The sequence below is a fragment of the Callithrix jacchus genome, chromosome 17 (assembly GCF_049354715.1).
Source record: "Callithrix jacchus isolate 240 chromosome 17, calJac240_pri, whole genome shotgun sequence".
NCBI classification, from domain to species: Eukaryota; Metazoa; Chordata; class Mammalia; order Primates; family Cebidae; genus Callithrix; species Callithrix jacchus.
The window spans coordinates 77,909,237-77,936,322 of record NC_133518.1 but is presented as its reverse complement, the minus strand read 5'-3'; the positions used below and the strand labels follow the sequence as shown (position 1 = coordinate 77,936,322).

Here is a 27,086-nt window from a genome sequence, read left to right as displayed (position 1 = left end):
CAATATCCTCTCTTTTTGTCTATTAGTTTTTAAAGATAAAAATAATAAATAGGCCACAGGATTTAAAATTTAAGTCTCCTGCTCACCTATGTTTGCCATCCCTCCAGTTCCCGTCTCCAGAGGCAAATTATATTATCAGTTACTTGTGCACTTATACACACATAAGAAAATACTAAAAAAAATGCTTTCACCCTTTTTCTGCACATGTATCAACACGCCATTGCATGCTGTCCAGGAGGACACTGGACATGAGTAGTAAACAAAATATTTCAATTTGAAAAAACGTAACAGCTAAGCATGCAGAAGTGTGAATAACCTGGAAAGAAGGGAACATAGATGGGCAGAAGGTTGCCTCAAGCTATAGAGGGGAAGAGCTTTTGGGAGGTCATGACACCATGTAGTAAAACTAATTTCCTCAAACACAATAGCTACCATGCAGCTTTGATGAAATACACTTTGTGATTTGAGGGTCTCGGTTCTGTTCCTGACTTTCAGGCCACAGGGTCTTTGTTGTTATCCCCATTTTGCTTTTACATAACCAGTACATGGTATCTTCATTAATTATTAAAGTTTTCTAAACTGACCACCAAAGGGTGGTGCAGTGAGCTAAAATAATGTCGAAATAACAAACCTTTATTTTACAACGTCGAGGCAGGGGAACTGAAAGGCAGATGTGGCCTCAATCTGATGCTCCAGTCACACTGGCAGCAAACTGCAAAGAAGCTATAGCCAGGGGTGCAGCCACGTGTGTGAGACTGTGAAACTGAGACAGGAGAGAAGGGAGAACACACAAGAGAACGATTCACAGAGGTTGGGCCTCCACTCATTCCAACCTTATGAAACTATGGAAGGGGAATTGCTTGAAAAATAGTTTGAAATGACTCATGAGAAAAGAGTTTCATAGCAAAATCAATAGCATTATGAGATTGTAGAGAAATGCTTTTACTTCTCCATATCAACAAGTCATTTTAACGGTTTTTGGAATGCACCTAAAACGGTTTTTGTGTATTAATTTGTGGCTAAGAATCTGCAGTGCCAAAAGGGATGTTCTATTCAGTTCTTTAGCCCTGTACATATCTTTAACAGTCTGTCAAAAACAAAGATGCCATGTTCTAAACTTCGGGCTCAAAATGGTGCCTCTCAGCATAAGACAAAGGTACAAACAGACAGGCCCATGCCTGTCCAAATTGGGCCAGACTAAATTGTGCTGAGGTAAAGATTGCTGAATTCAGAGAAAACCAAGTGTTGAAGCAATGAGCCATTTCCCTACTCTACTCTCAGGGGCAAGGGAAAATAAAAGAGAGAGAAATAAATAAATAGGTGGTGAAGGGTGAGTTACTTATAGTAGGGGGATGTTTTTCATTTAGAAGTTTCTGAAGATGGCAGTATCAGAGATGTGTCTTATGTTGCCAGATGTGTGTGTTGGGGGCAATGTAAGTTGTTCCTTGGGAAACGAGACCACCTCCTACTTTCCTAAGGCCTACACATGGCACGGAAGAGGTGCCAATGCTTCTGCTAGGCTAAAGCTGGCTGAAGGTAAGGTGCCAGGGGATATCAGCATCAGGGGCAAAACAATGTACATCACAGGGATGTGACTGTTTCCCCATCCAGGGATCAAGCAAAAGATGAAAGCTGGAGACCCAGAAGGATGGTCAGCCCCAGGGAGCCTGTGAACCAAGGAGAATTACACCTGACTTCTTTAATGACATTTGGGAATCAGACTCTTCACCAGTCCACGTCAATTTCTACACCTGTTCTACTCAGCCTTGATCATGCTGTGCAGTTGTCATTACCTGCACTGGCATGAGCTGTCTCCATGGAAGAGTGAGGGGCAGGACCTCTTCACAGGGTGGCAGGAGAGCGAATGAGTGCAAGCAGGGGAAATGCCAGACGCTTATAAAACCATCAGATCTCATGAGCACTATCGTGAGAACAGCCATGATTCAGTTATCTCCACCTGGTGGCAGGAGAGCGAATGAGTGCAAGCAGGGGAAATGGCAGATGCTTATAAAACCATCAGATCTCATGAGCACTATCGCGAGAACAGCCATGATGAGCACTATCGCGAGAACAGCATGGGGAAAACACTCCCATGACTCAGTTGTCTCCACCTGGTCCCTTTCGGGACCTCACGTTTGAGGGTGCGCAACTGAGAGCCTAGCTTTGGTGTTTTATATGTGATCTCTTATGGAAGCCCACTTAGAGAGACTGATACTCTGTAATAAAATAGTGAGGTAAATTCTACAGCAAAGAACATCATATAAAAAAAGGAACCAGGAACCAGGGACTGGGAATCTCATTCCAAGTTTGTTCCTGAGTCTAGCTTTTCGAGTCATCTTGGATTTTGTAAATCTCAGGTTTCTCTTCTGTAAACTAAGAGAATAGAAATACAAGATTTTTAGGTTGATTTCAGCTCAGTTCTTAGATTCTAACTCTGGATACTTAGTGATATGGTTTGGCTCTGTGTCCTCACCCAAATCTCACCTTGAATTGCAATAATTCCCTTGGGTCAAAGGTGGGACCAGGTGGAGATAAATGAGTCATGGGAGTGGTTTCTCCAGGCCATTCTCATGCTAGTGAGTGAGTGCTCATGAGATCTGATGGTTTTATAAGCACCTGGCATTTCCTCTGCTTGCACGCATTCTCTCCTGCCACCCTGCGAAAAGGTGCCTTCCACCATGATTTTCAGTTTCCTGAGGGCTCCCCAGCCATGTGGAATGGTGAACCAATTAAACCTTTTTTCTTTATAACTTACCCAGTTCCCAGGTATTTCTTCATAGCAGAATGAGAACAAACTAATACACTTAGTCAAAATACTAATTTTATTTTAAACTAATAATGTAATATAGACACAGAGAGAGTAGGAATGAGATATTTGTCTCTTTTAGAAGACCAATATCATAACAGGAGCAACTTTTTCTTAAATATTTCTCAAATTTTTAAGCATAGACATATTGTCATATTGATATTTCATATCAGACATACAGAAATACTTCATTCTTTTTTCTCTCACTATAGAATATTCTACTATGGGAATGTATCACAGTTTATTCATGCTACTAAATGAAAGACACTCAGAGAGTGTCCTATTTTGTTATTACAAACAATATTGGAGTTAATATTTTTAGGCACGTGTGTGCATTTCTATATCATGTATTTCTAGAAATCAAATGATTAGCTCAAAGGTGCATTTGTAATTTTGAGAGCTATTGCTAAATGGTCTTCCCAGGCAAGGAGCTGTATTGATTTACATCCCACTGAAAGCACATTCAAGCACTGATTCCTCCTTCCTGTTAACACAGAACTACCAAAGCTCCTGATGTTGGCTAATCTGAAAAAGCTTAATACTTTGTTCTTTTAATTTGCATTTACTTCTTAGAGAACTGAAATATCTTTTCAGAGGGTTCTTTTTCTCTGAACTTTGCTCCTTTTTCCTTTCTTTGCTTGTTGTCATTGATTTATGAACATTTTTAACAAGGAAATTAGTACTTTGTGATAAACACGCCAGCCCATATTTGTACAATTGTAAATGCCGCCTGTTTTAATTTTATGATTTGCCTTTTGATGTTAGCTATGGTATACAGTCATTATCACTAAATAATGAAAGTACATTATGAGAAATGCATTGTTAGGTAATTTTGTCATTGTGAGAACATCATAGAATGTTCACACAAACCTAGATGGCATAGCGTACCTCAACACCTAGGCTACACTGTTTGACCACCGACTGCTCCTAGGCTACAAACCTGAACAGCATGTTACTATACTGAATACTGTAGGCAACTGTAACACAATGGTAAGTATTTGTATACCTAAACATATCCAGGCATAGAAAAGGTACAGTAGAAATACGATATCACTATAGTACTACTGTTGTATATGCAGTAGGTTGTTCACTGAAATGTTGTTATGTGGTGAATGACTATAATTTGTGTTGCAGAAAATGTTTTATGTTGTCTATCCCATATGGCTCTGAGATGTCACTTCATTTACTAAATCTCCCCAGAGATTGAAGTCTTTTTAAAAAACTTTCTTTTCTTTTCCATTGTTCTGAAGGCCCATTCTTGTATCAGAACCAAACTGTTTTAATGACTGAGCTTTATAATATATTTTAATACAGTATCTGATAGGGCAGCTACTAATACTTGATTTCAGAGGAAAACGTCTGCTCTTAGGCTTATACAATCGTCACAAAAGTGGCCTGTGGATCGTGAGGCCACCTGCTCAGAAACAGAAAGGGCAGTCTGTTTACCACACAGAACTTTCTGACCGTTGGCCTGGTTCACATTTCTAGCATTTACTTTACTAGATGAAAAATCCTTATGGAGCCACTAAATTTTGGACCTGGGAGGGATGAATGTGCCAGTATGTCTTACCGTCTCCTCTGACATCTGTGACTTCTCTGAGTTTCCACACTGCCACAGTGACCTTGGATCATGAGAGTTCAGGCTCACTAATGGCCGGAACTTGATGAAATATTAGAACTGCTAAAAAATGAAGTGGGCTGGTAATGGCTCCTACCAGCTTTAGGAAGTGATGGGCTAAACCCATTCTTAGTTTGCTGCTACTACAGTAGAAATTAGAATTTGCTGATTGAGGATTGGCCCAGTTCGATAATGCATTCCTTCCATAGTTCTCACATTTACTGAGGACCAGTGCGAGTCAAACACTGTTAGGGCCAATGTGTCTGCTCATTTGTCCCTTCCTCCTTCCTTCTTTCCTTCTCCTTCCCCCTTTCCCTGCCTTTCCTCTTCTTCTCTCCTTCACCCCCACCCCTCCCATGAGATATTAGTTTCTCTATTCCTATAGAATTGTATGGACATGTGTGTGTGCGTTCCAGCCTTAATCCACGAAAACCCCTCCTTTCACTTGAGCCTGATCTGAAACATGAAATCTGGGCTGGCATAAATGTGCCAATACACATGGATTCCACCTTTTCCATCTCTAGTCCAGACTGTGTTAAGAACCCAGGGGTGCAGAGAAGGACCGCAGGGAACAACTCAGCCATCCAACGCCCAGCTCATCTGAGGACCTTAAATCTCTTAAACCCTCACCTCTCTAGTCTGAATGAGGCCATCAACACTTAATAATAAGTAACAAGCATAAATAAATCACAGAGTTTTAGATCAGGAAGAAACCTTTGGTATCATCAAGCCTAATCAGATAGGGAAAGTGGTTAATTCATGTACATACAACCAGTTAGCAAGGCCAGGAAATCCACTAGTTGCCAGCCTAGGGTTCACTTTCATCATAGCATACTTTCTCTTCAACTCCTGGAAACAAAAACTATCTGCCTGCCTTTTTTTTTTTTTTTGAGACAGAGTTTTGCTCTTGTTACCCAGGCTGGAGTGCAATGGTGCAATCTTGGCTCACCGCATCCTCTGCCTCCTGGGTTCAGGCAATTCTCCTGCCTCAGCCTCCCGAGTAGCTGGGATTACAGGTGTGCACCACCATGCCCAGCTAATTTTTTTTTTTTTATTTTGAGTAGAGATGGGGTTTCACCATGTTGACCAGGATGGTCTCGATCTCTTGACCTCGTGATCCACCCGCCTCGGCCTCCCAAAGTACTGGGATTACAGGCTTGAGCCACCGCGCCCGGCCCTGCCTGCCTTTTTAACACAGTAATTAGTCAATTACTTAGTGTACCACATAATTGGGTAACTTTATTTTTTCCCCAAATGTCCTTTATATGAAATCTGCAGGGAAATCCAATATGTCAGATAAAAGCTGAACCATCCTATGGAGGTGTGGACTAGGGACTCAGAGCCCACAAGCCAGGCCTGGGAAGACCCTAGAAAACCCGTGGGACTCCTGCACTGTCCACATCCTTCATGATTCAATAGTCCCATCAACATACTGCCCCCACCCATCAACTCTGCAATTTCTTTTATATCACTAAACCTTTGTGTGGATATACTAGAAATATCGGTCTTTAATCTTGTTTTCCCTTGAGATTGTAAAGGTTTAGTCTGTATAGTTTCTAGGTGAATATAAAGAAGATTCCATCTCTGAGTCAAGCAGAATTGCTTTTTGTAGTTTAATGCATTTTAAACATTTTTCAAGTACCATTTGTTGAAGAAGCTGATCAAGAGATGGGGTTTTGTTTTCTACTTTAGGGAAATTAACTTGTCTACAGATGATCTGGTCTCAAAGCTACCAGAAAAGCATGTAGGCAGCCATTATGCTAAACAACTTCCTCCTTCCCTTCTTGCGAACCATCCTGAGCAGGTAATGAGGAGGGACTGTTCTGTGGCTCTGACCACCAGCAATGTCCTAGGAACTCTGCAACCTAAGTACAAAGAACTGCCTTCGAGGGAACGCTGGGTTCTAACTTTGCCATTCTCAGGTATCAGGCTGAAGGTTTTCCATGCTTTGACTCAATATCCTGGTTATTCTCTTTGTTAGAAGTATCAAAAATGTCCATCTGGAAATTAAGATGCACAATTGATCTGTTTGCATTCAAAACTAGATGAGTACACTACCCATGCGTGCGCGCGCACACACACACACCCCTTCATGAACCGCAGAGTAAGATAAAGACATTTGTGGTTATTTGAGAATAATGACAGAGAGAACTGAAGCTGAGATTAGAATAGGGAAGTCAGGAAGAGAGGAGAGCAGTGGCCTGTGTCGATGCAGTGAAGCTGCGGAGCAATAAAGGAAGCTGGCACCATGTCCCAGCCTTGGACATGTATGTAGGTCTGTGAAAAGAGGGGCTGTTGAGAGTGTTCAGAGGACACAGGGTACCCAGACCTCCTGTGGTTGGTGTCTGGGAAGGGAAGTGTTGTATCCCCATGCATGCACTGGCTTCTGACCTCAGCTGCAGCAGGCTGAGCAGGTTAAACAGAGTCACCCATTCCTCTCCAACCTCAAGTGTCTTGAGCATCTTTGAGGTTAGAAATCAACATTACTTTTACTCTTGATTTTTCTTATTCACATAACTGATCATCTGAAGTTACTTCTTCTAGCTTTGGCCTCTTGCCTCTAAACTAGACTTGCTTTAAATTGAACATTTCTTCATAGACTGGAAAGGCCATTTTTTTCTACAAGAGCAATGCTTTTTATTATGTTCATAAATACAGGCTTGCTTCTGAGCAAGGTAACCTGCAAATGAATGCAAATGTGCCCTTTCAAAGGACACAGCCACAGATAAAAGGGCTTTTCAAAGTAAAAATTCCCTGGCTTCTCAGGACCTTCTCCCTCTCCGTTCCTGGCTGAGGCTCTATTCCCAGTGAGTGTGGCAGGGCCTTGTTCCAAAAGGCCCACTGGTGGGCAGAAGTGGGTAAGGAATGAGGTAACAGGATCCAGGGCCCATGTAGTCAGTTCAGGCAGTCAATTCCAGTTGCACTTACCATAGTTGCCCTTTGCCCCTACACATATCTGCTTGCTACTCCTGCAGGAGCTCCCTAGGCAGGAACTGTGTCCTGTTCAACTCAATGCTGGGCATTGCGGATACAGCTAGGACAGCAGGGGCCTGACTAAGACTACCTCCTTGTTGCATTTTATCATCCATAAAGACAACCCACAGCAAGATTTATCCGTGTCAAATGCATGGCTCAAGCCAAGTCCTAGGGGAGTGTGCAGTGGTCATTACGGGCTGGTCCAGAAGAGTCTATGAGACTATAGAGGAGGGAGGTTAGGGATCATGGTCTGGCTTAGCGGTAGTGCCAGGAAGGACACAGGGTTTATTTTGAAATGGGGCCTCCTCTGAATATTTGGGAGCATATCTCTCCCAACAGCGACCTTCCCTAGCCTGAGCCTGCCTTCTCAAACTCCTGGCCTCAAACAATCCTCCTGCCTCAGCCTCCTGAGTAGCTGGGATTACAGGAGTGAACCACTGTGTCCAGCTCTGCCTCCTCCTTGAAAGGCGATGGCTCTGGGCTCATCTGTTCCCATCTGTTCCCATCTCTACAGGATTTTGCCCCAAATTCCTCCCCCTCTGTCTTACATTGTTGACACCACCCTCTCAACTGGCACCTTCTCATCATCATGAACTTGACTAAGTCTCTCTCTCATCAGTTAAAAATGAACATACAAAAGCCTCAATCCTCTCTCAGTCACTATGTTTCCCTCTTGCTTTAAGGTGTAGGTTTGATTTTTATTCAGGTGTGGTGAGGCCAATAGATCAGAAGATGATTGCTATTGAAAAGATAGTTCATTACTCACAGATCCCAAGAGGAAGAGCCACACTGTGCCACACAGGGCCACAGGGGGAAGCACCAGCATTGATCAAGAGACAGAGTGAGGGGAAAAAGTGGTAATAACTTTTGCTATGGTTTCAATGGGAAGAAACAGATGAGAAAGGGGAAACTGACTTAGTCTGAATAATTTCAGTAGGCTCTGGGGTAAAGGGGTTGTCTCTAACTATCTTGTACCTGGCCCTGGGGTGATTAGGGCAAGGGAACAGTGGCCTTGAATGTGAGTGCCCCATGGAGAAAGTGGTGGGGTGTGGGCTCTGGACGGGTTGGTTTGCATTTTAAAGGCATACCCATATGTGAGCCATTTACTATCTCTAGAAATTGGCAGTCTCTCCAGGGCAGCAAGTTAAAGCATGGACTGCAGAAACCAGGACAATCTTATTGCTCACAATTGCAACTTTAACTTCTGCACTTCCCACTCCCTCCTTCAATAATCCAGTGTTCAATCCTCTGAAATTGCTCTTCCCAAGACCTTCTAAATCAAAGGGTCGTTTTGCTGGTCTTAGTTTCTTTGTTGTTTCAGCCCACAGTTTTAGGTGTTTTAACCTCCTCGTTTCTGAAGTGTGCTTCTTCTTTGGCTGGCACAAAACACTGACTTCCATAATGCTGGGTTCCCTTCTGTCCCTCACTGTTCCTTCTCCATTTCAGCCTTTTGTAAAGACTCCTCTTCCTCAGCCCATCTGTTGAATATCAGCACTCCCAGACCCGCATATCTTCACTTGCACAATACGAGGAGTAGAGTGATCCCAGGGTCATGCCTGTGGTGTCAGCTGACATCTCTTCTCCGCAAGACCCCATCAGCCCTGCTCATTGGATACTCCCACTTCTGTCTCCCAGCTCCCACACAACACGCCTCAAATTATAAATTGTCTTTTTTCACACAAGCCGGTTGTAGTCCTACATCCCGCACTTCAGTGACTGTCATCTTTGACTCTCCCTTTCTTTCTTTCTAACCAACACTGCTACTCAAAACTCAGTGCTGCCGCTTTTCTCTCCTGCATGTTGGCTGAAACTATGCTGCTAACACTTGGATCACTACAAAAAGGTTTCTAATTAGCCTGCTTACCTGGCCTCTCTCTCTATGCTAACGTCAGAATGGCCATTCTCAAATTGGAACACTGATGCAATTGGTTTTGCATTTTAGAAAGATGACTCCCCATTAACTTGAGATAATGGCAGAATGTTTTGTGGTGGCATTCCCTTCTGAGTCTGTAATTTGTGTCTCTCCCTTAGCCTCATCTCCCATTACCTTGGCATTAGACCTTGTATAAAGTATCTGTCAATTCTGGAAGGACTTAAAAGGCAGTCAGTTAGTTTAGCATCTGGTACAGATATCTGGAATGTTTTTTTGGTCCTTGCCCCTAACATTGCTTTGGATTGTAATTCTACTGGCCTTGATGCTTTCAGTTAGCTTGGCTCAGGGATACCTATAATTATTGCTCTGGCCAGAGATATCATTAGATCTAAAGACTACGGGCCTTACCCCTGCTGTTTCTTCTGCTTCCCTGTTTCAGCTAGCCCAACTCCTACTCCTTATCTGATTCAGCCTAGTGCTGAGCTGTGTCAATAAGACCTCCCAGATCAGCCCCCTCTAGGCTCTCAGTCTCTGCTGCTGATTCCTATTAAGGTATTTATCAGGCCATATTGAAATTTCCTGTTTTCTGTCTTTTATACAACTTTATGGCAAGACCAGTAGCATAATCTATGGGGCCCAGTGAAAAATTAAACTCAGGGTCTCTTGTTGAAAATTAGAGTCTCAAGACAACAACAGCAGAGTATTAAACCATGCTCGAGGCCATCAAGTGACCACAATCCCATGAAGCTGGCCCTACGTACAAGACAGGGACTGTCATGTTCTCTGTTATAGCCCCAGTGCCTGGCCTGGTGCCTGGTCCCCAGCAGGTCTTCAATAACTACTTGCAGTACTTATGAATAGGGCAATATGTAGGCATCACAATTGGCTGCCCTCACCATTCAAGTTTTTAAAAAGTTGAGTGCACAGGTTGCAATAGTAGCATAATCTATGGATAAAGCACAGAAAGAGTGGTAAACATATCAATTATCATCTTATATGTCAATAGATTTAGCTTCTATTTAATAGACAGATGCTTGAAAAATAGTGAAGTCAATATCCAATTATATGCTGTTGATAAGAGCATATCAAAAAAGTCATACAGAAAATTGAAAATGAAAACAAGGCCAGAGAGCATCAAGTGGACACAAAGAAAAAAGGAGGGCAAATCAGACAAAACAAGATTCAGGAAAAACCCATTAAATAACATGAATGATTATGCTGCCAGTGATAAAGAGGAATAATATAAAATTAAAAATAGGCTGAATAACCAAATTTACATATATAATAAAATCTGTTTGAAAAACAAAGATAAATGAAAAAAAAACATAGTGGGGGCTTTAAAAGCTCTCTCACCCTTTGATGGACCAAACACACAATTTTAAATAAGCACAGAAAGAAAGTGGATACTGCTAGCCTGATTGAAATACCTATGAAAAAATGTATAAAATTTAATACCTCTGAAACAGAAAGGGCACATTTTCTCCCAAATATGCAAGAAAGATTTAGAAAAATGAATCACATCCCGGCAGCCATAAACAAACAAAAAATACTATTTAGGCAAAATTCTCTGACTGTACAAAAGGTGGCATTATTAACAAATACATCAACATACAAATTCAAATGACTTGCACATCAGATCTCCATACCCCACAAAACAAAAGTTATTCTTAAATAACTCTTCCATCCAAGAAGTAACATATCTAATTACGCCATTGAGTTTCCTGCAATTTTGTATTCTTTTCACATGTAGGTGAGACTGGTCTCGGGAGCCTAAGGAAGGGAAGAGGGATGTGTCTGTGCTAAGATTGTTTTGTTAACCTGGATATTCACTTTACTATTGTTACTTAAGCTATACAAATACATATTATATAGTCTCTGGTATGTGATATAGTTTGGATCTGTGTCCCCACCCAAATCTCACCTTGAATTGTAATCCCCATAATCCCCACATGTCTAGGGAGAGACCTGGTGGGAGGTGATTGAATCACGGAGGCAGTTTCTCCCATGCTGTTCTTGTGATAGTGAGTTCTCACAAAATCTGATGGTTTTATAAAGGGCTCTTGTCCCTTCACACCTCACTGTTCTCTCTCTGCTGCAATGCGAAGAAGATCCTTGCTTCCCCTTTGTCTTCCACCATGATTGTAAGTTTCCTAAGGTCTCCCTAGCCATGTAGAACTGTGAGTCAATTAAACTTCTTTCTTTTATAAATTACCCCAGTCTTGGGTATTTCTTTATAGCAGTGTGAGAATGGACTAATACAGTACTGTATAGTGGGTGAGTTCTCACAAGATCTGGTTGTTTACAAGTGTGTGGCACCTCTTCTCTCTCTCTCAGTCCTGCTCTTGCCAGATAAGATGCCTACTCCAGCTTTGCCTTCCGCCATGAGTAAAAGCTCCCTGAGGGCTCCCCAGAAGCAGATGCCACCATACTTCCTGTACAGCCTGCAGAACCATCAGCCAATTAAATCTCTTTTCTTTATCAATACCCAGTCTCAGGTATTTCTTTATAGCAATGCAAGAATGAACTTATTTAACAACTTAAAAATTTTACTTTAAGGTAGAAAAATATTAACTACAATTTAGTAGCTGGCTCAGCTGGCAAGCATTTATATAGACATAATAGCATTTATACAGCTATAATAATGTGAATGTGGCTTTACTGAAAGGCATGGGAATGGGAAGTGAGGGAGGATGAGGTGGAAGAGGCTAAATTCTTGTATAACAGATAATGCCTAAAACTAAATAATTAACAAGGAACAATACAGGCAACCTACACAGATATACATCTTACACCTACATAGAGAAAAATGTTGTCAGGAAAATCAGTGAAAGAGTTAAAATGGTTTTGGGAGGTGGCATAGGACTAAGAGAAGAGGGATGAAAAAGAGAGAAGAAAAAGAAAATATAAAAAAGTTGAAAGACTTTTTTTAAAACAAGTCTTCACTCCTTAAGCACTGTGCAAATATATCTTTAGTAAATATAACAATGTAAAAATAAAGCACAGTGTAAGTTGTCTTATTATCCAGAACAATATACGCATTCAAGACAAGTTTAGAAACTAATGTTATAAGACCATCTATTTGTGACTTGGATTAAAAATCTCACTGACAGAATTCTGTATGTGTAGATTATAAATAACTCAGATGGAAATGCACCTGCTGTGCCAGGAAAACTGTGTTACATGACTCAGAGTAGGTCTGATGATAAGAATGTTGACACTGAAAATACAAACCATGAGTTTGAGTAAAACTGGTTCATGAAATGAGAAAAGAAAAATGACAATAGTGTTCAATTAATAATATGACTATACATAATGAGTGACTTTAGAAGTGTGCCTGTCACTATATTAGCAGACATTGATTACTTCACCTATACCTCTAAAAGTTTAGATATCAAAGATGGACATAAGAATTATACTTTCGTTGATCTTCTCATTGAGAATATGGAGAACATTATTTGGGGTGACTTTAAATTCTAGCAAAAAATGGTTTATGTTTTGAGTTTCTGGAAGTTCTTTCTAAATATGACACTAAAAGTAGGAACCATAAAATAAACATTGAGATATATTATCTTACTAAAATTTAAAACTACCAGAGACATGGTATTTAAAAAATGACAATACCTGGAAGTGGCCATTATGTATCCCAACAGGCATTCTCCTGCACATGGGGTTTGAACTGATCTTTTCTTTCAGAAGAGAGACTTGGTGGTATGCATCAAGAATCCAATCAAAGTACTTACAGTTATTTAGACTTATATACAAAGATGTACACAAAGCAGTTCTTCATAGTGAGTCATAAAAGTAGTTATAAAATTATATATCTAATAATAGGGTATTGCTTAATAAAGCTTAAGGTGTATCTTTACCATATATTATGATGGCATACTATAAACATTCTAGAAATTATTTTTACATAAAAACATTGCTCTATAGAAAAAGTTACTAGATAATTCCTGACAATTAATAACCCAATTTTATATCAATATTTTCTCCTTGGTGTTTTCCTAATTTTCTACCTGTTTTTCTGTAGCCAGAGTTTATCTTCACAATGCAAACAAAAAACATTCATGCCCTTTCTGACCCTAAGGTTCCCAAGATTCTGAGTGTGTACATTAGAGGAAGTTCACAGGTGCTCTGCCATTTCATATGGGTCTTAATGTGTATTTAGAACTCTCTTGAGGCAGGCAGTGGGGCAAGGGTGCCCAGGCAGGGAAAATGCTGTCTTAAAAGTCTTGGCGAGCTTGAAGTACAGGCAGGGAGGAAGGCAGAAAGCATGCCAGAACCACTGCTGTGAAAAGCTCATATGCCAGGTGAGCACATTGTGGGAGGTGGTTTGACAGGCAAGTCGGAGCCAGATGCTGAAGGCCTTGAATGTGAATGCAGAGGTTGATGGAGAATCCCAGAAAGTTTTAGCGCAGAAAGATGACAATAGTGATATACTGCAGGTTTCTGGATGTCACCTCAAGTGACACTGATTTTCACTCTTCTGCTTGTGACACATTAGTGGGTCAAGACCACCATTGAAAACACACAAACAACTTAAATAGAAATACCTGAGTGCTTAGCTTGTAGAAGGGGTTAGTACTGTTTTGTCAAACTTTTGCTTTTCTATACGGTTTCATTTGTTGGAGTGTGTAGGTATCTGCCTCTTCGATTGTGAGATTAAATGGAACTTCTTAATGTGGGTCAAAATAAGTTTGCAATCCATTGCTGAATCCCCTATCAGGCCTCACTCAGTACCATCCTTCTCCAGGGTGTACATGCCTAATTCTGAGATGCCAGAGGTAACCCTCCTGGCTGCTAGAGAGAAATCACATCTTGTACCACTTCTACAACCTGACATTGTTGTTGCAGTTTCCCAGGGACATCCTCATCTGGCCCAAATGCCACCATTGGAACCAGGAGTAAAGGACTGGGCTTCCACTTGAACAAGGCAAATTAAACCCACACATTTACCTATATTCTCTCCTAAATCTCATTAAAATACAAATAAGATACAAAAGTCAAAACTCCTATGGGGCCAGAGCAATAACATCTGGGAAGGTGGAAAGCAGGTGAAGCATAAGTAAATAACTCAACACCCTGAAGAAGCTAAATCCTAATGTTGCAGTGGGAAGCCTGATTCATATATCAGAGTCCATCAAGGCTCAGGAATTACAAGCATGTTACCTGTGGGAGTGAGAATGCAGATAGATGAAATATTTGGCTTCCAGGTCACCTTTTACTTTGCGTTTAGGCAGAAGACTTCCCTCATTCACCTCAGCTGAAGACTTGAGGTTTACTCCTTAGAAAGGTTAGCATAGAGGGACTCTGAGACCAGGGGTTCAGGCACATCAAGGGCAGGGGCACCCACAGGAAACATATAAGTAAGTACTGGGTTTGGCCTTGGCATCCATCTGTCACTGGGTGCCCCTGAACTGGCAGGCCTACATTCCCAGTAGGAGACTGGAGCGTTCCTCTCTGGCGAAACTAACCAACTCTAAAGAAAAAGACCTGGTGACAGTTCTCCCAGTAAACAGTCCAACCAGATCATCCTAGTCTGAAGCCAACCAGTCAGTAAGCTCTACTAAGGCCCACTGACCCTCAGATCAGCTTTCAGTGCATCACTCTTAAACTGCCAGTCCTGGGTCATCGGATTCTTGAGCAAAGTTGCTAGAGTTGAAGATAAATACCAAAACAAACAGAATAAAGAGACTCAAAGGAGAAAAAAACTTCAAAATATATTCATAAGAGAATATACTGCAGGTATGAGGCAATAGCATTACATAGTAAAGGGAATAGAGAAACAAAAATAACTCTTAGAAACAAAAATTATTGTGTAAATTTAACATTTGATAGGATTGATGACAAAATTGAGGATATTTTCCAGAAAACAGGACAAAGAGAGGAAAAAAGATGAAAAAAGAAAACTAGAGAATTAATCTGGGAGGTTTAATATCTTCACTTTGGAGGAAACAAAGAAATGGAAGAAAGAAAATAACCAAAGATGTAATTCAAGAAAGTTTCTCAAGCCTGAAAAGCTATCCAAAATGAAATGGGTCTCCAAGAGCTCACGTACAGTGTCAGAACTGAAGACCCAAAGGAAAGCACACTGGCGAAATTTTATAATATTGAGACCAAAGGAAAGATCCTAGACACTTTCAAAGAGGGGAAAAGTCACATACAAAGGATCAAGTACCAGAATGACTCAATAGCAACAGCAGAAAGCTGCCTTTTATGCTTATAATCATAAAACACTGAAAACCAATGTAACAAAGACTACATTGTAGATATGCTGGGAGAATGGAGGAAAGGGGGATATGAATGTGTTGAGGAGGATGGAGGTACTGAAAACAAAACCTTTTCATAGAAGAAAATAAAGGTATAAACTCTAAGTACAAAAAGGTTAAGCATACTACTTAGAAATTTGGAGGTAGATATAGAAAGAAACTAAAAGTTGAAAGTAGTGTCTAAGAAGCACAGATAGGGTGGAATAGGGTTGAGGGGCTATTTTTTCTTTTCACTAAATCAAGAGGATTATTTGATGTTTTAAAACCTACACATTCATGACTTGATTTAAAATACAAGTCAGTAACCTTGGGTCGTCCTGGACCCTAAAAAACCTCATGATGCCCCTCCTGGGTAATGGATAGAGTATCATGCTGTGGACTCTTTGTGAAATCCAAGCTTACACAGTGAAATTTCCTAGAACATATATGTCTCATCAGTTGCTGCTCAAAAAACACGTATGTTGGGTTAGCTTGAAGTAAGTCAATGTTCTTAAGCTCACTCATGACTTTCCCCCTCCCTGCTGGAATAAACTAAGAAGTTCAGCCCCAGCTTCAGAGATAGCACATCTGCAGTGAAAGCAGCCACAACTACAACCCTCACCACATCAGGTTTCTGTTTTATCAATAAAAGAATAAAATTCTACCTGTTTTTGTAAAGCAATCAATACAGAGAGGAGAAATACTTTCTCCACCTATATTGTTGAAACAGAGCCAATAGTTTAAAATGTTCTTCCTTTATGATTTATTTCTTAATGTTTGCACAGATATTCATAAGCAAAATGCTAAAAAAATGAACAAAATCGGACAAAATTGACTTAGTTCTGCTTCAAAACATCAATGAAAACAATCAGACAATGCATAATGAAAGATTATAGTAACTAATCAATAATAGCAAATTTTGAAATAAAGGACAAGTCAATGTTGCTTAATTATTAAAATTACCGTAACCGATGACCTTCTTTCTGCCAAGCTCTTCCACTCAGATTTAGCTTACATGTCTTGAGAAATAATTAAACGCCAGGACACAGGGGATAGAGCTCCAAAATCTTTACTCCATGTCCTCATGGCCAGAAAAGCCCAAAGACAGAGGATAAGCCAGGTAGTCTTCTTAGGAAAAGACACAGGGCTCTGGGTGAAGAGCAATACCAGAGTGAAGGAACGGCTCATTTCTATTACCAGCTTCAGAAGGGAGGTGACAGAGAGCTGTGAAATCTCAGACAACCACGCTGAGAAAAACCCATCAACACATGTGCAACAGGGAGGGAGAGGCACCAAAGCTCATTTAAAGCTGCCCAGTTTAATACAATATATTGGGGAAATGTTACATGAATTTTTACTTTTTTTTTTCCACGTTCTGGCTTTGTAAATTCAAAATCCTGTGATATGGAAAAACCAAAGACATGGTTTTATCATGTGCTTTCTTGTTAGTCACAGACTATGAGGCTTGCTTTGGATAAACGTTCTTAACACAAACATGCTTCAAATAGCAGCAAGAGACTGGATAGAGGGAAGGGAACAATTAAAAGAGAAATTTCAGGGGACCTTTTTCTAGGCAGGGCAAATTACTGCACTCCCCATGGTATAAGAAAAGCTCGAGACTGTGTGTATATATATGTTTGGCCCCATTCATGTTGACTCCAGTGCATGTGTAAACATATACTGTGATGGAGAGCATGTGACCACTTCCTAGCCCTATGGCCACAGGCAAATTATTTTGCTTCTATGAACCTCAATATCTTTATTTGTTCTAATGGCTATCATTCTCACCTTCACTCTGATTTCATAAATTTGTTGAAAAGACCTAAAGACATCATGCTGGTACTCCATCAGATTATAATGCTGTGCATATTATAGTGCTCAAATATGAGTGCCCTCTCATCTACAAAGTACTATTATTAATATGCATAATGTTTTTCTCAGACCACTTAAATCATGAAGAAACACATTAGTTTTTTGTAAACATAGGCACTTTCTTGAAATGTGCTTCCTGCAACACCCATCCTCTTCTGATGTGCGTCTCCCTCCCTTCTACATAGGCAGGGCAAAATCAGGTGGTCACCAGAAAGAAAGTGTACAGGAAAAGCTAGTTGATTGTCTAGTGCAGTTCCAAATGCCAGTTCTCAGCTGTGCCGATCTGTTTTCTATCCAAAACCAGATAGATTTTTCAGATAAAATTTCATTCTGGTGCTGAATGAAACAAACATGAGAACTTGACTTGAAATTCCTAATCACACACACACACACACACACACACACACACACACACACACATCCTCTTTATAATATATGCCTGGAGACAGATGTTTGTTTTGCATTTTTGCAAATGATTGTAAATTGTTGATAATAATCCTAGATACTGCTATGGGTCATTTTGCCTCTGATCTAAGACAGACAGACAGACAGACAGACACAGATGCATACACACACACACACACACACACACCCAGAGTGAGAGAGACAGAGAGACATACACACATCCAGAAGAGAAGGGGACAGAATATTTGATCAGAAAAATTGAGAAAGAGAAGGGACAGAACATTTGATCAGAAAGAACAAGCATATGCCTTTATTGTGAAGAGGTTAGCAGCACTAGCTTTCCTCTTTGAGTATGCATGCATGTGTCAGAATATTCATGCAGACCCAGGGCACTTTGCTTACGGAGCAACACTGTTTATGTAGAACTTAGATAGAAAGGGATCTGCAGATAAACAGAGTGTTAAAGAGGGAAGAAAAAAATCAGCCCTTTCTTGCTCACTGCCAACTAACTACAGGCACTACCAAACAGTCCCTCTTTTCCAGACAAATGCACACCTGCAAAATTCTGCTCACACTTATAGAATGTATTGCATTACAAATGGGTTCTCACCACATATGCAGGATATACATGTAAACTTGGAAAAGGTGAATGCCTCATTCCTTTTCAGGCAAAAATCAATGGCCTTACTTCTTAAAAAAATCTAAAGGAATTTATATTCAGCAAATAAAACACAATGTTAATGCACTACTACTTAAATATAAGTATCAAAAAGGCTGCTATTGTTGTTTGACTTGAAGAACAAGTAAATCATGGAATGGTCTCTGATGAGGCCCAACATAGGTCATCCAACCCGCTAATCCATTTTGACTTTTCATTTTGATGGTGAAAGTGCGAATGACTCTTTTACAAGGGAGTGCCGTACTAAACGTGGATCAGAGTATCCGGGGTTGCTTTGACACAGAGGAGCAGATGAGGAACACCACATGTCTCTAACGCTCTTTCAGCTGAATTCCTGTAGCAACACTTCATTCTTGTTAAGTCACTGAGCTCATTTTCCACCCTTGCTGTCCATTTTGTCAATGGGGGATCGCAAGTACCCCTTCCAGTGTCCAAATAGCTTGAACGGACGAGACAACCAAATGGGTTCTGCAGCATTTCCATGCCTCTGTAGACTTCTGCCTACAGAGACACTCAGGAGACGCTGGGCTCTGGTACCACCCTGTGGGACACTTCCTCAGGAATGGAAATCGTGCACATTTTTTCCCAATCCCCACCTCCAGAGTGGGAGCCTGGCCAAAGATCTCGTGCATGTGGGTGGAGGAGGGGGGTGTTTTAATTTTATTTTAACATTAACCACCATGGTGGACTTTAGGGCTTTGAATAGAAAGATCTACTCCATCTGTATGTAGCCAGAAATATCTCCCAAGAGAAGCCTTGAATAAATTGCTTTGAGAGGGGACATTTTTTTTTCCTAACAAAATTAAAAACTGACCAAGATTCAACCGAGCACCTTAGAACCCAATCTTTGGAAAGCCCACAGATTTTTGAACTCTTTTTGAGGGCACTGTAGTTCAGAGGATAAGAATGCCAACCCTGGAGCCAGCATTCTTGGATGTGAATCCTGACTCTGACTACCTTGCTGTGAGATCATGGGCAAGGTACTTGATCTCTCTTTCCTTAGTTTCTGCCTTTGTAAAATGGGTAAAGTATATCTGCCTCATGGAGTTGTTGTGAGGGTAGCTGAGTGCTTCGAACAGTATAGGAGTCAGCTCTCAATAATTTTAGTTATTATACAGAAAAGCAATTAATTTCCTATTCCCATAAGCTTTTCTTTTTTTTCAGTCGTGGTTGGTTTCATTTGAAAAGGCAGTGAGTCAAGGTCTAGTGTTCAAAGCCTCCATGGCAACAGAGGAGCCCTTTTCTGAGTTGTTGGCAGGGCTGCTGATAGCCAGGCAAGCTGATGCAGAAGGCGAGGAGTGAGGACCCATGGGCGGAGCGTTTCGCTTCACCCAAACAGTAAACGAGGGGCTTTGCCAAGCAGCACAAGCTTTGCCAAGCTACATCTCAGAGTGCCCAGATTTTCCTTACAGTTGTTATTTTGCCTGCTAAGGAAAGATTTCATTATTTCAAAGATGCTGATGCCTTTGCCCAATGCCACACTGTGATCTGTGCTGCTCTGAGATTCCCTGGGAAATCTGCCAGGCTAGACCCCACTGCTTAGGCTGCTCTCAAAGCAGCTCCCCTGAGGCTGGTCCAGGTATCCCTCCATGGAGTCCTCTGCATAAGATCATGCAGGAATTCTGGCCTGGGACGGCCATTCCTGTATCCAGAGCCGAAACAGATCCATTAAAAACAATCTACTTCTTTGGTCATTTTGCTGTGGTTGTGGGGAGTCAAACTCATGAACTCAAAATTACCTGCACACACAGGTCGCTGCATTGACTTATGAGGCTGCCTTTGTCACATGCTGAATTTGACTTTATCCTCACAGCACCTCTGCTGCTACACAGTGAGGATTCAGGATGTGCGAGATGCACTTCAAGTGAGAAGAGAGACATGAGAAAATACTGCCCTACAGGTCCAGAGAGCTGAGTCTCATCCCCACCACTATTGCAGTGGCTGTGTGACCGTGCCCAGGTCGCTCCCTTTTTTTGACCACAGCCCTCTCATTTGAGGCACTCTGTGAGAGCGCGAGACTGCTCTTTGAGGATGGAACACTGGTTTAGGATTTGACTGCCATCTGGGGTATATCTAGAGGTAGCATGGCCTGAGAAAACCTGTGAAGGCCAACCTTTGAAGAGACAGCAGTCAGACATGGTCGGAAGGCTCAGGGTTGGGGGAGCAGGTGCCGGAGCCTGGGGAGGGGGAGATGGTGGAGTGCTACGGTACAGACTGTGAAGGGTGAATGTGTGTGAGTGAGAGAGACTGGCTATATCATGGATGTGTATGTGACAGAAATGGGCATGTGTGTGTGAGAAAAAAAGGACAGGGAGAGGGAAGGCACTGAGGTGGAAGGAGAAAGAGAAGGAGGGGAGGACAAGTGGGAGAGAGCAGAGGGAGAAAGGAGGAGAGAAGAGGGTCTGTGCAGTATGCAGGAAAGACAGGTGTGAGAGCATACAGAGTGAAAGGTGGAGACTGGAGAGAGGGAGGAAGGGCAGAATTCAGGGAGGCAGAGAGATGGCAATGTTGGTGAGTGTTGGCCGTGTGTGAGTGCACGTCTGCATGTGGTGCTTCTGCGTGTGCGGTGGCTGTGTAGAGGCTGGATAAGTACACACAGCCCCGCCCACACATTTCTCAGAACCTCCGAGTTCCCTGGAGAAGCATCAATAGGGGCTTTGGGAAGTTCTCTCCCCGTCCCCGCCCTCTGACTGCCTATAAAACAAGGCTGGCTTCTCAGAGTGTGAAGACAGAGGATCAGGACCCTCCCCTAGGATCCTGCCCCTCTTTTCAGGGTGAGGCTTGTGGGTTCTGAGTGTCTGGAAGTCTGACCCTAAGCTGGATGTGCCAGTCACACATTAGCTGGGGGTTCTCAGAGCAGCAAAACCTGTGAAGGCAGCAGCTAGAAGCGGACTCACCCTCTTTGCTTAAGGAAGAAGGATGCCATGATCTGTTTACAGTGCCAGACCTGGCAGTCTTCCCTGAAGGGCCCTGAGAAATGGGGAGGAATAAACAGCCCCAATAAAACCCCATGCTTGTTTGCTGGCTCTGGGTCTCTCCTTTGGCCTCTTGAACCTGGTGCCTTCCCTTCTGAGGTTAACAGGGAGGGGTCCAGCACAACAGGGCCAGAGGTACCAGCCCTAGGCTTCAGCTCCCTGGGAGATTCTGGGAGAGACTCATTACTGAGTACAAATCTGTGATGTACCAAAGGATTCTGGAGCTCCTGGAACATGAATCCCATCAGCAGACTAAACCCCTGTGAAGGGAGCACCCAAGACAGACTAGCTTCTGGAAGCTGGTGGTGGTAACCTCAAGTTCCCAGGTAATCGGAGTGAGATGGTAGAAAAGATTTTGGATTTCAGAGCCAAATTAACTGTTTCAAATCCAAGCTCAGTGCTTGTATTAGCTGTGTAACTTGGAGCAGGTAAAAACTTCCCTCAGCTCATCTCTTACCATGCAAATAGGGGCCAACGCCTACCTTCCCGGCTTTATGGGGATTTGTTGAGCTAATGTATACGATATACTTGGCACCCAGGAAGTGTACCGTGACTTTAAAAATCTTCGCCTTCCCTTCACAGGGCTGTGGATGACCAACCTGAGCCACATGTTAAAAGAAGGACCCTAGACAGCCCCAAGCACTGCCCAAACCATCTCAGAGGAAAGCCCTGGACTTCTCCTGAATGCTCATCCATCAGCTTAAGGGCTTGTCTGGTGAAGACCACGTTCACCTGGGCGAGGGATTTAAGGAGGCATAGCTATTCCTTACAGTGTGGGTGAATGCCTTTCCCAGCCCTTCCTGGCAGTTGCTGTTGTTATCAGGGAAAAGGGAGGGAGCACAGTGAGCATGTAGAACAGCTAGGGAGACATCTTGGGGGCTTTAGGGTGCTGACCATGAACAAGCAACAAAAACTTGAGGCAGGGTCTCTGAATTAAGAGTTAGTGGCAGTTTCAAAAGCTCAAGGGCTGACTTGGAGCTCCAGATGTACCTCCCTTCACAGTCTTTCAGTGTGAGGGGCTCTGTCTTCAGAACAAGCACAGACTGGCAGGTGGGGAAAAGAAGGTAAACACACACTGCAGAAGAGATACTTCAGGACAGAGTCCATTTCAAGGCTTACAGAGCCTCTGACAAGCAATTTATAGCTTGTGAAATGCATTCTAATGTGTCTCTTTGCAATATCATCTCTTTCCATGCAAATTCAATAGTTGGCACCATTACCAGGGAGTGGAAAATGAGGACTTCTTTGGGCAATTTTAGTACAGAAATGCTCCTTCTGGGAGGTTCTGGGAAGAGGAAGAGATAATTGAGACAGAGCATTTATCTTCTTTGAATTCCCCCTCAACCCCCCCAGCCCCTGATGCAGCTTGGACAAGAATCCTGCGGTCTAATTGGTAGATCACATGCATTATTAGATGTGAGAATTAGAAGTGACAAGCGAAACGCCCTGTTGCCATGATGCGAATACTCATTAAATCATTCCTGTCTAGTATTTCAGATAAAACACAAGCCAGCTAAGAATATACCCAGCAAGTGTCTGCGAAAGTATGTGCTTAGTGATTTTGATTAGACAATAGGTCTGGGCTGTTTGTGATTTGCCATATGACCATTCAATTTACGATTGCAGAGAAACACCATATTCTGTAATTTAAAAAAAAATTGGCTAATACTATAAGGAAAGGTTATGCAAACGTGAAGCATCTGGCCAGGAAGCCCAAAATGTGGGTCTCATCCTCACAGCCAGACCCTCTTCTACCCTAACCTCTCAGTTAACAGTTGACCCCCTGAGTGGCCCAGCAGGTATATCCCCAGGAAAACAGGTCAGTGGGCCTGACCAAGGCTGTAATTGAGGCTCCAGAGCCACAAAGGAAGAGTGGGACTTTGGCCGGCTCAGCTCTCTGATGTGCAGAGGCCTGCTTCCTGCTGAGGGCTGCTGCCTTTCTATGGCAGGTGCCACATGTGCTCGCTTACCTGGAAGCACACATATGGACCTCCGGAAGTCCACACCCAAGAAACCATGACTGAAAGAAAGAAAAGGGATCCTCTGCTTCTTGAAGATTCATCTCTGTTCCACCTGCATGTTGGAGGAGACAGTCTACTTAAGGCTCCATAGCCCACCATACTACAGTACAACTCAACACTGTACGTCCTCGATAGCCATGCAGAAAACATACACCAAATAGAAGTAGGACACTACTACTGAGAGAAGGAAGGCACAGAAACACATTCAGCATAAAAGGTCAGCTTTCACTGGCTTTTTATTTCTGAAAGATATTCTGAAACAGCCCTTGGCAGAGAAATGCATAAGCCAGGAGGTTTGGCAGACAACTGGTTAAAAATGAATGCAGTTGGTCATCTGAGTTAGGGTTTCCTTTCTTAAAACTGAACCCTATGCTATAATACTTCCAGCTGACTTGCCCTTGGAGGCTAAGTAGCCATCCTTCAGCAGAAATGGTAATGGGTGAAAATCCAGCTGGCCAAAAAGGAGGGAAGGTTCCTTCAAGGATTTCAGCCTCACACCCCACACCAGATGGGTCAGTTGTCATATGCAAAGGCAAAGTCCCCCACTGGCCCTTCCTTTCCTCTTTTCCGCAGCTGTCTTAAGGAGTCCTGATGTTTTCCAATTCCCAGGGTATGAAAATGCCTGAACACAATCATACCCTTCACAACTTTGGTGAATCTCAGCACAGAGCACCTGTCCAGCTCCTCACCAGCCAGCACCTGGACCTCTGAGGAATGTGCCACAGGGCTCCATGAGCATCGTCATCTTCACAGGTGAGGCCCAGAAAGATGAAGGATTTTGCACAAGGTCTCAAAGCTCACCATGCAAGAAAAATGTCTGAACAGAAATAAAACTGAACATGTTGATTATTCTTGATGATATTTTGAATGCAACAAGTACTCATGGAGTGTTTTTCAGCATCCAGTAACACCATACTAGATATAATAACTTGTTAAGAGAGACTTTCCCAAGGTCAAAAATAAGAGGATTGAGAGAAGCACTTTCATATTATTCATAGAGGTATATGCTGTGCAGGGTGTGACTTTGCTTGGCCTTTTCCCACTGAAACAGACTCACAGGCTTTTGCATATCCACATTTGCCTTGGCCTAAAGGCCGTGTATGCAATTTTGAAGAAGAAAATAGAAATGTATAGTAAATGGTTTTAGAAAAGCAAATGTAATTCTGCATGAATGATCCATTACCAAGGCCATTATACTATCATAAGCCAGCAACATCCAACAGAGATGTCGGATGTTGGAACTAACATATAAAAGCTTTATGATAATGATTATTTTCCTGAAAACCTCAGAAAAACATTCTATAAAGCCTCATGTCTCCTTTTTGCCTTTGTTTGTTTTTGGCTCTTATTTGAGTTGATTTTTTTGAGCCTCAGAGAAAGCCAATAAACACATCTAGCATTTAGGCAGAGCATGTGCAGGAATCCCACTCCTCTGCTATGTGACTACTCTCCTGTCTCACTCCTGGAAGAACCTGCAGGGAAAGCCACCAAGCTTACAGATGGCTTCAAGGGGTTCAAGTGAAAAAGGATGGTGTTCTAACAACCTCTATAAGCATCAATTTCTTCAGGTACAAAATTGAAATAACGGCTTAACACATCTAATGGATAGTTGAAAGTTTAAAACAACATAATGCAAGCAAAAATGCTTCTTAAACTTAAGTGCTTAATAAGGAAAGACTGAATGCTTCTTAATAACTTAGAGCCCAGTTTGGAATTAATTTGACAGTCAGATGCCAACTTTCCCCATCCCACCCTTCCTCCTGTCACCTAATATCTCCTTTGCACAAATGAGTAGTCACATAGCAATAAAACTGGACTCCTAGATGTGGTGTACAGCAGAGGGCTCCCAGGCCCTCACACTCACGCGTTACCTGCCCTACAAACCACTACTTTCTGGGGCTGCCCCCCTGGGAATGACACTGGCATCTGTGGAGGTGCTCAAGTTGCAGTCACTCCTGACTCCTCCCTCCCCTACGCCTCCACATGCCAAGCTCTCTCAGATATGTCTGTGTCTTACCATTCTTCTCGTTACCACCAAGTCCAAGTCCTCATACCCTGCCATGGATCACTAGGTGGCCTCCTCCCTGACTTCCTGCCTCCATGCAGCAGCCAGAGCCATTGTCTTAAAAACATGAATCTCCTTGTGTCCATGTGTTCTCACTGTTCAACACCCTTGGGGATTGGGGGGCTAGGGAAGGGATAGCAGGGGTGGGGGGATTGGGGAGGGCTAACAGGAGAAATACCTAATGTAGATAGATGCAGCAAACCACCATGGCATGTGTATACCTATGTAACAAACCTGCACGTTCTGCACATGTACCCCAGAACTTAAAGTATAACTAAAAAAAAATATATATATATGAATCTGAGCATGCCAGCCTCTGCCAAAACCATCTAATGGCTATCCTTTGTTCTCAAGATAATCCTACCCACTACCAGCACTGAGAAAACCCCCTGCACTCCTTCCCAGCTACAGGCTCCAGTCACAGAGAAAAGCCTTGGTTTCCCGGCTCACATACACAAGGGCCTCTGCACTGCCTGCCGGGTACCCTCCCAGCACCAGCACTAGCTCTGTAGGGTTGGGGCTGATAGTTTTCTGTCTCTCATACTAAACTCTGATGTTCTGAAGGGTAGGAACCTCATTTGTTCAGGGTTGTGTCTTTAACTCACTCAGTTACTGGAAAGCCAGGAATTGTTACCCTAACATATCCTGAATGTTCACCAGTTTTTATTCATTCATCCAGCTGATATTGGCCCGATTCCTGATTTTCCAGTAACTGAATGATCTCCAGCTCTGTTCCTTATAGTTGTGTTGACTGATCCTTCAGCTTATATTCTGAGCTCCAGTCCTGCTCTAGGTTCTGAGCCAGTTGTGACTAAAACAAGGAGTACAGCTTCCCAAGAACCACAACCATCTGAACAACTGAGAAAAAAATTCTGAGTTTTGGAGACTAGTAAAGACTGATGAGTTCTCCCCTCCTATGCCTACTTGCTGACAATCAAAGCAGGTGCCAAAAGCCTTGGGGACACCTGCTGTCTTCCCACAGCATCACTGCTTGCTTATTGGCTCCCAGGTCAACCAGCCCTTGGCCTGGGTCTTATTCTTTGTGGCTGCCTAACTTTTTCTGCACAGAGCCTGGCTCTTCTGCCAGCCTCCTTCCCGGTGGCTGGGTCTTGATCCCCTTCCCTTTTATAGCATAGGGCTTCCTGTCTGTCCCCACTTACAGACAAACACAAGACAATAGTGTACTTAGGCACAGGCATCTTTGCACCTCAGCAGAGAGGCATCCCCATCTGCCAGCTGGTAACAGAAAAAGTGATAATCCCTGGCACAGTCTCCAGTCTGAATTTTCCTATTGTTTCTTGGAAACACTCTGCTCCACCCTAGTCAGTGGTATGCTGAAGCAGGCTCATTCTGGATCCAGAGAACTCTCTGTGTGCATTTTTCCCCAACTCTGCATTCAGTGATGGCATGTTGGAAGCTTAACACAAGGTACAAGGTAGTAGTATTTACATTGTGGAAATTGGCAAACACTAAAAATAAAAAATTTCTTTTCCCCGTGAGAGCGAGTTCAACGTTGGCTAGCACGCCACTGATCACAGACCAGCCCTC

At 42.5% G+C, this 27,086-nt stretch overlaps 1 protein-coding gene and 1 long non-coding RNA gene across 14 annotated transcripts in view; one reads left to right on the top strand and one right to left on the bottom strand.

Moving 5' to 3' along the window:
• MYRIP (myosin VIIA and Rab interacting protein) overlaps positions 1-27,086 on the bottom strand; it is a 468,404-nt gene that overhangs the window by 132,384 nt on the left and 308,934 nt on the right. Inside the window, exon 1 of one of the 12 annotated variants that reach the window (XM_035277916.3) lies at positions 16,485-16,694. The exons of the other annotated variants lie outside the window; for them this stretch is intronic. The gene's annotated coding sequence lies outside the window, so the exon portion shown is untranslated. Of the gene's footprint in view, positions 1-16,484; positions 16,695-27,086 lie in introns of those variants that run through there. 12 annotated transcript variants of the gene reach the window in all.
• LOC118148807 (uncharacterized) lies at positions 3,676-24,504 on the top strand. 2 transcript variants are annotated; one of them, XR_004735789.3, is made up of 4 exons: positions 3,676-3,796; positions 22,035-22,225; positions 23,402-23,690; positions 24,083-24,504. It is a non-coding gene; the product is annotated as an uncharacterized LOC118148807 (long non-coding RNA). The 2 variants fall into 2 exon arrangements; XR_008477437.2 differs by having other exon boundaries at positions 23,402-23,593; positions 24,083-24,502.